The 12018-nt window shown below is 37.1% G+C and overlaps 1 protein-coding gene across 5 annotated transcripts in view; it reads right to left on the bottom strand.

Moving 5' to 3' along the window:
- ALPK2 (alpha kinase 2) overlaps nucleotides 1-12018 on the bottom strand; it is a 215722-nt gene that overhangs the window by 86646 nt on the left and 117058 nt on the right. The window lies entirely within an intron of this gene.

Genomic DNA, 12018 nt, shown 5'->3' with positions numbered 1-12018 from the left:
CATATGAAAATAAATGACACAGAATTGATGCAGTAACTGCAAACAAGCTTCATAGTGTCTCCTCTGACTTCCACAGCTTAGAGTTGTCCTTTCCTGACTTCCCATTACTTTTTTTTCTCTCCAAAAGATTCCTCTTGACCTAGATTGTAGATAGAGAGCATGACCATGTAAGGAAGGAGAATAGGAAGTCCATTAAATGAATTGTCTCACCCTGAAAACTTTCTCATTAAAAAAAAATCTCCTATATGACTTATATTTGTAGGATGGAGGAGTGTATAGAGGGAAAAAATTCTGGATTTGGTGTCCCAGGCTATGGATTTTGCTCTAACCACTGACACTACTTGTGTGACCTTGAGAAAATAACTTAATCTCTCTGAATTTCAGTTTCTTCATCTGTATAATAGAGGAGAAGGGTTGAACCAGATGGTTTCTGAGATCCCTTTTGGTTATAAATTTATAATTTGTGACTATAGACAAAGTTTTTTCTTTTAAGAGATTTTTTCAAGATGGTAAGTAGGACTTTTACTATTTAATATTATTCAATAAATTGCTTGATAATATGATTTTTCTATTTTATTGTATTGCCTCTGGGAAAGGCAGTATGACATAGTTGATAGCTGACCTAAGGATGAAGAAGTTGTGGGTTCAAGTTCTGCTTCTGATACATATTGTCTACAGGATCCTAAGCAGAACATTTCACCCTTAATTCTGGAGCGTTTTCTTTCTTAATTATTCCCAATTTATCTTGCATATAGTTTATTTACACACAACTATTAGCATGTACTTTCACCTTTTAGACTATGAGCTCCTTGATAGCAGGGCTATCTTTTGTTTTGTATCCCTAATATCCATAGTACCTGGCATAACACTTGCATTTAGTAATTGCCTGATATATGTTTATTGACTGACTTTCATCTCCTACTGGTTGTGCTGTGTCTCTTAAGGCAAAGTTTATAGGTATCAACCTGGGAAAATCCTATTTGCCCAGATAGTCTCTGACTTTCCAGTATCTCTTCATAGCCAGTCCTTCAAGTCCTCAGACAACCTGGGCTAGCATTTTGAGCTTCCATCTCCTGGAAGGGGAAGCATATTCTCTGAGGAATGACTGCTAAGATCCAGGCCAGGCATCCTCCAAAATACTCTAAAGCAACCACTTCCATCTGTACCAGGACAAGGCTACCTCTACCTCCTGCTGTCAGGTCAGCTTCTCAACTGGGAAGACCCTCCAGTGCAAGGAAGAACAATTCTCTCTTTGACTTGAGGTTTCTCATCTCTGACTGCACTTGTCTTTTGAGGGTAAGAGAAGTAATGCCCTCCACTTTTTAGCCTTTCATATACCAGTAACTCTGAATTCCTGTAGATCATAATCCAAAATCAATTAGATTCCATACCAGTCAATTCTTCATTCCTATCTCAACTCTCCTATTACAAAATTTCTTCCTAACTCCATCAAATCTTTGCACTGTGCACTGTGGAATGCTTTCCCTTCATTATAAATTTTTTCCTTTCTCATTCCTTCCATCTACTAGCTCTTTCTGAACTTTGGCTTTTCCTTGATGATACCCTCTGGACACCCTTTCAGGTATTGACTGTATCTTCACTCATTTACATTGAATCACTGCTCAAGGAGGGAGAGTTGGAATACTCCTTGCTTTTCATTGCCACTTCCAGGTTCCTTCCCTTCTTCCATCACTCAGTTAATTTCTTTGAAGCTCATTCTTTCTATATCTAACATTCAACTGAAATCATGATAGCTGTGTACAGATCCCTAGATCATTCGCCTTCTTTCCTTAATGAGTCCAATACCTAGATCACATTTTTTTCTTTCCTTCCCAACTCCTGCCCTCATATTAGGAGACTTCAACATCCATATTAATTCAACTTACATACCTTAACTCAATTCCTGGAATTACTCACCCCCCATATTTCTTTACTTATCCTTAGCCACATACAAAGATGGTCATGTTCTTGATCTTGCCATGTCCTACAAATATACCACTTCCATTTTCAAGAATTCTGAAATTTCCTTATCTAATTATAATTTTTTGGTTTTTCACTTTTTCTTCTTCCCCTTACATAATCCTAACCCTTGACACCTCAATTTTCTCCCAGATCATCCCTCTCCTGAACCAGCCACTCTTTTTCCTCTTTTCCATGGTAAACCAGTTCAGCTCTACACTGTTCTCCTCTCTTGAATCCTAGCCCCTTTATCATTTTGCTAATTACACCCATCCAAATGTCAACACTGTATCATTCCCACCATTCATTGCCATCATTCCTATAAATATTTGGACTGAAGATGAAGAAAATCATGTATTTTTTTTTTAGTTTTTACAAGGCAATAGGGTTAAGTGGCTTGCCCAAGGCCACACAGCTAGACAATTAAGTGTCTGAGGCCGGATTTGAACTCAGGTACTCCTGACTCCAGGGCTGGTGCCCAATCATGTAATTTTTCTGACTGGATTCACCACAAATTTGTTATATCACATCAACTAGGCTCTCACTGCTGCCAGGTAATTTTAATTTACCTCCCTCATTGACTCATTATTTCCATTTTCTATGATAACTCCTTCAAACCTTTTCATTCCTCCACAAACCTCCCTACCCCTCCTCTCTCAGCTGGGAACCTTATCTCATATTTTGCAGGAAAAAAAATTGAGGTCATTCACCATAAACTATTTTCTTGCCTTTGTCTCATCTCCTATCATTTAGCTACCTTCTACTAATTTCTCTTCCCTAATTCCTATATCATATGATGAAGTACCCTTACTTCTTACCAAGGCTATCCCTTCTACTGTTCAAGTGATCCCATTCCATCTCTTCAGGTCTTCTCCATCAGATTTCCCCCTCTTTCATTCTCACTCTTTCTCTGATTTGCAATCTTTTACTTTCCATTGGCTCATTTCTTATGTCTATCAACATGTCCGTGTCTCCACTATCTTGAAAAACTTTCTTCCTGTCATCCTATATATCTTTTGATCGTTGTAGCTAAAAGATTATCAATAATTAATGCTTTCATGTTGTCTTCTCTAACTCTCTTTATAACCCCTTATAATCTGGCTTCTCATCTTGAAATTTCTCTTTTCAAAGTCACTAATGATCTCCTAGTTGGCAAATCCAATCCTCATTCTCTTTGATTTCTCTGTAGTTTTTGACACTCTTGATCACTCTGTCCAACTTGATATACTTTTCTTAGTAGATTTTTAAGACATTGCTCTCTCTCTGTCTCTATCTCTGACTTTATGTCTGTCTGTCTGTCTATCTCTCTCTCTCTCTCTCTCTCTCTCTCTCTCTCTCTCTCTCTCTCTCTCTCCATTCTCCTTCTGAATGCTTCTTCTTTGTCTCCTTTGTTGGATCCTCCTCCAGATCACACCTTCTATCCGAAGGAGTCTCTCAGAGTTCTGTCCTGAGCTCTCTTCCCTCTTTAGTACTACATTTTTCTCATGGATTTAATTATTCTCTCTAAGCTGAGATTCTCAAATCTACTTATCCTGTTCTAATCTCTTTGTTGATTTTCATTCTCACATATCCAATTGCCTTTTAGACATTTAGAACTGGTTGTCCAGTAGCTATCTTAAATATAACATTTCCAATACAGTTAATTATTTCTCTTTAAGCATTCCTCTACTCACACCTTCCTTTGTCACTTGTATTACCCTCCTAGTCATCCTAGATTTCTCAGTACCTATTGCTCCCCTCTCTATTCAATCTGTTACCAAGGCCTATTGATTTCACTTTTGTAATATCTTTCCTCTGACATTGCCTATTAGAATGATGGCAATGTCAGAAAAAAGATGTTACAAAAGTGAAATCCCTATCTCCTCATGCCTAGATTATTGTAATAGCCTGCTGATGAGTGCACCTGCCCCAAAACTTCTTCACTCCAATCTATCCTCTACTCAAGTACTAAAATGATTTTTTTAAAGTACAGGTTCAACCATGTCACCCTACTACTCAGTAAACTCCAATGATTTCCTACCCCAAGAGCAAATACAATATGCTGTGTTTGGTATTCAAAGCCTTTCATAAGCTAATTCCTATCTTATTCATTGCCAGGTACTCTTTGATTCAGTGACCCCGGGATCCTGGTTCTACCATGACCAAGGTGTTCTATTTCTCAGATCTGGCCATTTTCTCTGGGGGTCTCTGGCTGCCCCCCCCCCCAACTGGAACACTCTCCTTTCTCCTCCTCTCTTACTATTGGCCTCCTTGACACCTTTAAGTTCCAGCTAAAATCCCATCTCCTACAGGAACCTGAACTTACTGCTTCTTAATTACAGTGCTTTCACTCTGTTATTTCCTTTTTTATCCCATATATAACTTGCTGGGCAAATATTTATGTATTGCTTCCTCCCTCATATAGCAGATCCTTGATGTCAGGGTCTGTCTTTTGCCTTTTTTTGTAGCCACAATGCTTACTTAGCACAGTGTCTGGCATAAAAATGATTAATAAATATTCATCCATTAATTGATTGATTGAGTAGGGGAAGATGTTGATCTGTAATTGAAGGGAATATTCTCAACAGCAGCTTCCTAGATCTATGAAGGCACATATCTGGTGAAAAGCAATTCTATTAGATTATTTTTCCATCTAGAATTCTCTTTGTTTTTATCACATTAAAATGAAAAGAAGGAAATGAAAGTCATTTTAAAGTTTTAATATGCTGGGGAAAATCAATTTTGACAAGTGTAACAAAATGTAACTTTTTCTTAAATTGTACTCTTTAGGAATTGTTCACATCAGTTGTTTAACATCTCAAATTCATAACTAGGTATAAGAGTTAGAGATGACCCATTTCATAAAATGTAAATAATACTTTAAGGTCTGGTTTACCAAAAACAAGCCAAAACAAGAACAAAAAATCCAACTTCCCCATTATCCAACCCAAACTGAAATTCTCACTATTTGCATCCATCATTCCTTTGAGTATTGCATTGTCAACTTCATCTTCCCCATCAATAACATTTATTAATAACTTCAAAGGTTTGTTGTTGTTAGTGTGTGAACTATGCCTACCCACAATGTGTCATAATTCTATAACTTAGTTGCTGATCTTTCAGAATTAGAAATTTAACCCCCCTGGATCCAAGTTGTTGACAAGCTTCTCCAAACACCTTTTGTTAAAGCACCTCTATGATGAATCCTTTGTAATGCAAATAATCATGTCCCATTTAATTGGTTTTTCCATATTCTATCTCTCAGATTTTCTTTTTTTTTTTTAAGGTTTTTGCAAGGCAAATGGGGTTAAGTGGCTTGCCCAAGGCCACACAGCTAGGTAATTATTAAGTGTCTGAGACTGGATTTGAACTCAGGTCCTCCCGACTCCAGGGCCGGTGCTCTATCCACTGTGCCACCTAGCTGCCCCTCAGATTTTCGTAAAGGAAGACATACAATACGACATTTTCTTTTCCAAAATCAATACTTCACATTTAAATAGCATTTTATGTTTTACAAAGATATTTTCACTTACATTTTATATTATTTCATTTAATACTTCAATAACAGCATTGTTTATTCCAAGTATTATTATGCTCGTTTTATAGATGATAAAAATGATACTCTGATCCCTTGAAAGGCTTAGTACTTAGAGATTTAGGGGTGGAAGGGATTTGAAATCCTCTTGTTCAAGCCTCTTCATTTTACAGGTAAAGAAATTGAGTCCAAGAGAAATCACACAAGTAGCAAATAATAAAAGTTAAAATTAATACTCAGATCCTGGGGGAAGTTAGGTGGCGCAGTGGATAGAGCATTGGCCCTGGAGTCGGGAGGACCTGAGTTCAAATATAACTCTAGACACTTAATAATTACTTAGCTGTGTGACCTTGGGCAAGTCACTTAACTCCACTTCCTTGCAAAAACTGAAAAAAAAATACTCAGATCCTGACTTTCTATTGTAGAACATAGCAAGCCCTAAATTTGAAAGAAGCACAGTTAGGTAAAAATTCCTAATTTAATATAAATTAACTATATAATTTGAGAAAGTCAATTAACTTCTCTGAACCTCAATTTTCTCATCTGTAAAAATGGGGATAATAGGACTTTCACTACCTACCTTTCTAAAGAGAGCAGCTTTAGAAGTTTTCATATAAGATTTCTATGGGGGGAAAGTGCTTTGTAATCCTCTAAGTATTATAGAAATGTGAATTCTTATTAAATAACTTGCCTTGGTCATGCTGAAAATAATAAAAAAAAAAAAAACCAGAACCAAGACTGAAACCACAGACTTTAGGAACATCAGCTCTGTGCACGGGATGCTCCAGTCTCATTTTTTTATTGTGAAGAATAACTCAGATGTGAAACAAACCCATAGAACAAAACTTTCTATGTGAGTCAGCCATTTCTTTGAAGGTCTTATTTCTCAGTAAGTCATTATGAAACAACCTCAACAGAGAAAGTCTTTTGACACTTGCTTGATTTTTGTCAGAGGACCCGTGACTAGGCTCATGCAAGCTTCCTTTATGTCTTATCTTGTGGGTAAACTCTTTGTTCAGGTGAAAATAAAACTGCTGATGGAGAGTCAATTTCAGTGCTCTGTTTTTAGCTGCCCATTTTCTTACCAAGTTCACACGTTTTAATAAGAGAAATAGAAACAAAGTCCTGTATCAGAATTAGACATCTTCCTTTAGAAAAATGTGTGTGTTTCAGGTGAGTAGGTGGATGATAGAAATGGAGATCAGACCTGTAACCTTACAGGAAGCCATCTGGGCTTTGTCCCAGGCCACTATGTTTATAGAATGGGAAAGTTTACATTTACTCTTTCAGTAATTAGAAGTCACTAGAGGAATTCGATTAAAATGGTCTTAATTAGCTCTTTCCTTATCATATCAGCTGTGAAATTTGATTTGCAGAATCAAATTTGCCTTAGATTAACTTGTGCTTTTCAGTCCTTTATTGCTTCTTGGAGATTCTAACTGTTTTGGGATGATAAAGACTAAGGGAAACAGAGCTCCATTCTCAGAAAAGAGCTTCATTAACCTCACTGGGTACAAGTTTTCATCAATAACAATATCTTTTATAATCTGACTAGTTTAAGTAAATCATCTTGCTTCCTCTAGCTCCTCGAAAATAGGCAAAGATTAGAAAAATTTGCCAGCACTTCTCTGATTCTTGTTCTCATTAGATTATGGGGACATATTTCTTCAAAATGCCAATGTAAGGGACTAGTAGCTATACCTCATTCAGGTCTGCATTTTTATCCTCCCTATGCAAAGGCCATTGCCATTTTTCAGACTCCCAAGCAGGAGCATGCTGGTAAATGATTACAATAAGCTTTCCCCCCCCCAAAAAAAGGATACTGCATTATTAATAACTTCTCCATTACTTTCTCAAATCTAAACAATCAACAAATCTGTAACTCAAGCCCTGATTTGTAACCTTTGCAGAATTTTAAGGTGCAAATACTTACATTGAACATTTATCAAATCTCTCAACAACTGATTCCATAACCCCCTCCCTTCCCCCTCCCCCGACTCTGGTCCCAGGTATGACAGCAAGTTCTGTTGGCAGTTACAGATAAGTGTTTTTCCTGCCCAATAAATATAATTTATCCACTGTCCCACATGTTTCTGAAAGCAACTAGGTGGTATATTGCCACCCTGGCCTGCCAGTCCTGGAATTGGGAGGACCTGAGTTCAAATTCTTATTAAGCTGGGTGACCCTGGGCAAGTCACTTAATCCTACTTGCCTCAATTTCCTCATCTGTAAAATAAATTGGAGAAGGAAATGGCAAACCATCCCAGTATCTTTGCCAGGAAACTATAGATGGGGTCATGAGGAGCTGGACATGATCAAAATGATTGAACAACAAAACCTGTGCCTTGGAGCTCCTTGGGCATGATTACTGTCTTTATTGACACCTGAGCTACTCAAAGTTTTCAAAAGTTCTTTCTGAAGTTCCATCTCCCACATACCTACCCCATGAAGTCAGGAGAGAGATTTTGCTGCTGACATGCCATCATCAATCATTGCCAATATAAATAAACATTTGCTAAGTACTAGGTATATCATAATAACTCTCAAGATATTAGAAACATGAACACAAAAAGCTCAAAGCCTTTTGGGAGACAAGGAGCATTTGTATTTGCAGTGCCAGTGAGGGGGCTTAGGGGAAGAGGGGGAATCCTGTGTTTTCAAAAGTATAAGATTCAGATTCATTCTGTCTGGCAATTCCTTCACTATGGCATATCAGCAACTCTTTTATATTGGAGTGTTGCCTCAGTTAGCATTGAGGTGAAGTGACTTATCCAAAGTGACGTAGTCAATAAGAGTCATATGCAAAAGCTATGGTCATATTTCAGAGTCCAATCTGGATTCCAAAAGCCAGTCCTGTATCTACTATACCAGGCTAATTCTCTGGCATGATAAAAGTTACATAATAAAACAAGCTATAATATGTAAAATGCCAAGTGAGATATGTAAATCACATGTACTATAGAAGTTTAGAGAAAAGTAGGCAGGGAGATATTTATATACACATGAAAATATACATCAGGTATACATACATAGAGAGGGTAACTGGGTAGATTATTTAGATAGATAATAATTATTTAGTAAGTACTTACTATGTACCAGGGACCAGGTAAGGCAATATAGTAACTATCACCTTTTTCATATTTCTTCCTTCATCATGCCATAAGGCATGTTCTTTTTTTTGTTTGTTTGCTTGTTTTTTGCAAGGCAATGGGTTAAGTGACTTGCCCAAGGCCACACAGCTAGGTAATCATTAAGTGCCTGAGGCTGGATTTGAATTCAGGTCCTCCTGACTCCAGGACCAGTGCTCTGTTCACTGCCACCTAGCTGTTCTTCAGAGGTTATGTTCTAAGGAAAATGCAAACCTATCTGGTTCCTACTCTACAGTATATACCATTATTTGCCATATATAAGACAGACCTTTTTTTCAAAAAAATTGGGGTCTAAAAACTGGGAGTATCTTATATAGTGGTTATAGATTTTTTTACTTGCAATTCCCACTTTTTTCAGGTGTATGGTTTTTGTACTCATTGTTTCACATTTATTACCAGTATATTTGGTTGTTTTGCCGCTTTCTGCCCAGAAATGACTCAGAAAAGATTTTTGTATAGTGCTGAATTCAAGTTCAAAGTGATCTAGTTTGCAAAAATGAATGGAAATCATGCTGCTGAATAGTAAGTTTGGTCCTCCTCCAATTGAGAAAACAATCTGAGACTGGCTATGGGAAGGAGAAACCCAATTGAAAACACCAGAGCAGAAGAAGGCCATGAGAGGCAAGTCAGCAAAATGGCCAGATTTGGAGAGGAAATTGAATATATGGACTGAAGAGCAAAGGGCAAGTGGAATTCCTATGTCCACAAAGATGTTTCAGCAGGAGGCAAGAAGAATTGCTTATGAAAAAGAAGTTACCGATTTCAAAGGAAGGCACAATTGGGGCATCAGGTTCATGAAATGAAATGGACTAAGCATGCACCCAGGTACTAGACTTTCAGGGGGAGTGCTTGTGGTCAACCATGAACCAGAAGGCAAGAGAACAATCAGGGCCTCTCCTAAGACAATGACTCATCATCAAACACAGTTGAGGACAAGCTAATGAATAGGAGTTTTATCAGTGAGGAGAACTTGTATGAATTTTATGATGAATAAAACAAGTTCAATAACTTTAAGTAATACATTTTTTCAAATTTTGAGCCCTAAAATTAAGGTGTGCCTTATATGTGGGGAAATATGGTGAATTTCACATTTAAAAATAGTATATCATATAAAATGTTTAATTTTCATCTCATACATTTTACATGTTAAAAACATTTCTAAGAAGCATAATCATGAAGAACAAATGAAAAGATCAAGCAAATCTGTCTCCCAATCAAAGCCCCCAAGGGGCATTGATCTCTTGGGGAAGAAATGAGCATTTGAAGACAATTTAACAGGGAGTGAAGAATGTAGTTCATCAAATGGGTACTGAAGTATGGAAGTGATACAAGATGTACCAAGGTTAAAAAGAATCAAAGCAGAAAAGGAATAATTCATCTTTACTAATGCCAAGGAAAGCAGTAGGGGGAGAGATGAGAAACAATAAAGCAAAGGAATAGGACCTAAGGATTTAAGTGGGCAAAGGATCTTTTTTTTTAATTAAAGATTTTATTTGAGTTTTACAATTTTCCCCCCAATCTTACTTCCCTCCCCCCCTACTGCTACCCCCCGCCACAGAAAGCAATCTGTCAGTCTTTATTTTGTTTCCATGTTGTACATTGATCCAAATTGAATGTGATGGGCAAAGTATCTTGAAAAAAAATGGTTGCAAGTCCTACAAGAGTCAAGATATTCTCTCTTCCTCAAGTTCTGCTTTATACTGACATATACTACAAATGAGTCTTATTGCCATATAATTTCTTAACTACAATATCCAACTTGTTTCCCTCATACCTTCTTTCCTTCATGTTTGGACTTGGTATGAATAGCAGTGTTTCTATTCATATCATCATATCATCAGTTGCCTTCCCTGGTTCCTGGACGCTTTAAATGGGGGACTCTCCCAATCCCAAATCATCCTGACCTGCTACATCCTCACCCACAACTAACCTTTTCCAAATATCTGCTGAGTTTTCACTAAACAGGCAGTGTCATTCAATAGATCAAATCCATACCACCTGGTGGCCTGAAACTGAAAATAGTGAGAAGAGACATGTCCCTGGGCCAGTAGAAGCTTGAAGGGGAAATGCAGAATATTTTAGGGAACTACATTTATTTTTAGAAACTGTAAAGCAAAAGAGGAGGAAAAAAATCACCTTCACTAAAAACTTTGAATTTCAAAATGACACATAACAAAGAAGAAAGCCCAAGGTCACAGCCTACTCATTAAAATTAGCACCCAGTGTTTTTTGATGTCCTTCTGGCTCTCCCACCCTTCGTAATTGAACCCATCACATTCTTGGGATTTGACTTGCTCTCCTTCATTCCAATGACTCCAGTGAAATGAAAAAACTTCAGTAGCCTATGTTTAGAACCTGTGCTTATTTCTGGGAAAGTCATTGAGTTTTTAATGTTGGTGCAGCTTATATATCAGGAGCAGAAATGTATAATTTGATCTTTTTCTTCTTTGTCTCTATAAACTCAACTTTGGTGCTCTAAGAAGGGATTAAGGAGACCTGAAAAAGGTTAATGTGAAATGGACAGGGAGCTTTTGCCAAGAAATGTAGTATAGTAAAAACAACATTAGAGCAGCAGTCAGAAGACCTGAGTTTTCATTATGGCTTTGAAAACCATGTAATCTTGGACAAGTAAGTCACAGAGCCTGCTTCAGAATCTCTTTAAAAGCAGGTCTTCTTGACTCTAGATCTATGAAATTGTTATTTGAATATTCTGATAATTGTATTTCAATGCAATTGATTTCCTTTGTAATCCTATTTTATATATTTAAAATCTTATTCTTAGAAGGGGTTCATAGAACTCAGTGGATTTCCAAAAAAGTTCATGAGCCCCCCCCCAAAAAAGGTAAAGAATGATTCTGTCAGGGTGGCTAGGTGGCACAGTGGATAGAACACTGGCCCTGGAGTCAGGAGCACCTGAGTTCAAATCTGACCTCAGACACTTAATAATCACTTAGCTGTGTGGCCTTGGGCACACCACTTAACCCCATTGCCTTGCAAAACAAAAAACAAACAAACAAAAAAAAAACCAAACCAAAAAAAAAGAATGATTCTGTTAAAGATATCTCACAGAGTTGTTGTCAGAACAAATCAATTAACAAACACTTAGCACTCACTCTATGCCTAGCATTATGCACTGGGAAGACAAAGAATGAAAAAATTCCTACTCTCAAGGGGTCTAAGTTCTTTTCAGTGAAATAAAAATTACAACAGAAATACACAATGTTATCATTGCTTTTGAGGTACAGAATTCTGAGAGAATTGCTCTAATTTTCAGATAGGATACCATTTTTATGATAAATGCTTTATGATAAATAAGTGAATGATGAAAATTTTGTCATTTAGTTGTTTTTAATTTTTTTTTTGCTCATGTCCATCTCTTCATGAGCCCATTTGTAG

Source organism: Macrotis lagotis, chromosome X (assembly GCF_037893015.1).
Source record: "Macrotis lagotis isolate mMagLag1 chromosome X, bilby.v1.9.chrom.fasta, whole genome shotgun sequence".
NCBI lineage: Eukaryota > Metazoa > Chordata > Mammalia > Peramelemorphia > Peramelidae > Macrotis > Macrotis lagotis.
The sequence above is the reverse complement of the archived record's forward strand: the minus strand, read 5'-3'. Positions and strand labels throughout refer to the sequence as shown.